Below are 1,978 nucleotides of genomic sequence, written 5' to 3' on the forward strand. Positions count from 1 at the left end.
TTTGTCAACGCCGACTATATGAAAAATCCGCAATTACTTTTTGGGCAACTCAATATATCTAAATCTGAACCGTGTAACTACTTTTCCATGGTGAAGAATTTTTAACTACCCCAATAATAATGTACTTGCACTTATTGTACTTGAAGAAACATAGAAGCCTTTTGGACTCATTTATTTACGAAGAAACGTAGAAGCCTTTTGGAATATTCAGTTTGTATTATTTTCTTGTCAGTTTAGAAAATTTTTATTCTCATTTTGAAACTTGAACATCTAAGTTGTGTTTTAATTATTTCGGAGAAATTTTGTGCACATTTTTCTTTTATTAATTTGAATATTGAACGGACTGTTTTGATTGAATAATTAAAAAACGCGATTCATATTTTGCTGTCCAGATAATAAAATTCAAAAGAAGGCCAAAATTTCGCTATCGCTCATAAATCATTTTCTCGCTAATTTTTTTTTACCCGTTTCAATTTTGTGGTAAGTTCAATTGACCATTAAGGATAAGACCCATATTTACACTGATCTTTTGATTTCGCAGGAATCCGTTGATTTGGTCAATTTTAGTGGTCGAAAACCGCTACCCGGAGTTTTTACTCCGAGATTATTGCTTTTTATACATTGCCGAAAAGGAATCTTAAATTTCACGCCAGACTAAACATTTATGGACCACATCTTTAATTAATTAAAATATTAGCCAGAATCTCGTTCTTATATATATCTGGATGGGTTCCAAGACATAAAATCTATCATGGATGTTTATCGCTAATATGACCTAAACACATTTTGGACAAAATCGTATAAGTTCCCGTTTAAAACCATTGAGACGTTGTTTGCTGCCGTAAATCTGGCTTAGATTAAGCTTTAGTTAAATATAGTCATCATTTTAAAAAAATCCACTCTCAACAATTTTCCCCATATCTACATCATTTGAGCTATGCAAAACTGAAATATCACCTTTAATATCAATTACTAAGAATTCGTATTTGGGACAATCCCGTTGTCGCAGGCCTGTGGACAGCGCTGGATATAAATGGTAAGTCCAAGTAATAACGACAGTAAAAGAATTACATTTCGTTTTGCATTGGCTCAACCAAACGAACACATCATTTTCGTACACACTTTTGTTCATAGTTTTTCTTTATAATTAACTAATCGTGAAATTTACATATTTTATTTTCCCCATCTTTCTTTATCTATATGTCCAAGATACATTTCTTTTACTTTTATTCGTAAACTGTAAAATATTATTAACTTTTTATTGAAATTTTCACTAAACTTTTTAACTTGGCAATATTTATTTTCACCTTAATAAATAGATATTAAGATGTTTTAAACTTTTGTTTTTGATTATTCATGAAAGGTAAAGGGCGTTAGGTAGAGGATATATGGGCTAACGATGGAGTTCGTTAGTATTGGTTGGGAGGATAGAGATCAACTGGCGGCAGATTGACATCTCATGCTGCATTTCTTATCATCATCGTCCTAAATTTCCTGTATATCTGCTATTTCCGTATCTTATTCCCTTCTATCTCTTTTTCTCTAAGAGCTACCATTTATCTTTACTTTTATGGCAACGCATCCGAGCCTACTTCTGTTGAGGAAGAACCGCCCCAGGACTGAGCACGGCCGGCGTCAAGAAGGTAGCCATTCTCAGCGGAAGTAGGGCCCTTCGTGGTGGATCGTTACAACCGATATAGCCCATTTGCAATCCCCATTGTCCTTCATTAATATTAAGAATCTGTGCAAAATTTTTAAGCGGCTAGCTTAACGCGTTCGACATCTATCGTGATTTTGATAGACGGACGGACATGGATAAATGGACTCAGACCGTCGAGACGATCAAGACCATATTTCCTTTATGGGGTCTTAGACAAATATTTCGAGGTGTTACAAACGGAATGACTAGATTTGTATACCCCCATCCTATAAAAATAAATCAAAAAAAAAAATTGGTAAAATTGATTGTATGGTAAAA

The 1,978-nt window shown here is 33.8% G+C and overlaps 1 long non-coding RNA gene across 1 annotated transcript; it reads left to right on the top strand.

Annotated features, from left to right (window-relative positions):
- The first annotated feature begins 275 nt into the window (after positions 1-275).
- Positions 276-1,129, top strand: LOC106094028 (uncharacterized). Its single transcript, XR_001222447.2, has 2 exons — positions 276-480; positions 542-1,129. It is a non-coding gene; the product is annotated as an uncharacterized LOC106094028 (long non-coding RNA).
- The last annotated feature ends 849 nt before the right edge of the window (positions 1,130-1,978 follow it).

Source organism: Stomoxys calcitrans, chromosome 5 (genome assembly GCF_963082655.1).
Source record: "Stomoxys calcitrans chromosome 5, idStoCalc2.1, whole genome shotgun sequence".
NCBI classification, from domain to species: Eukaryota; Metazoa; Arthropoda; class Insecta; order Diptera; family Muscidae; genus Stomoxys; species Stomoxys calcitrans.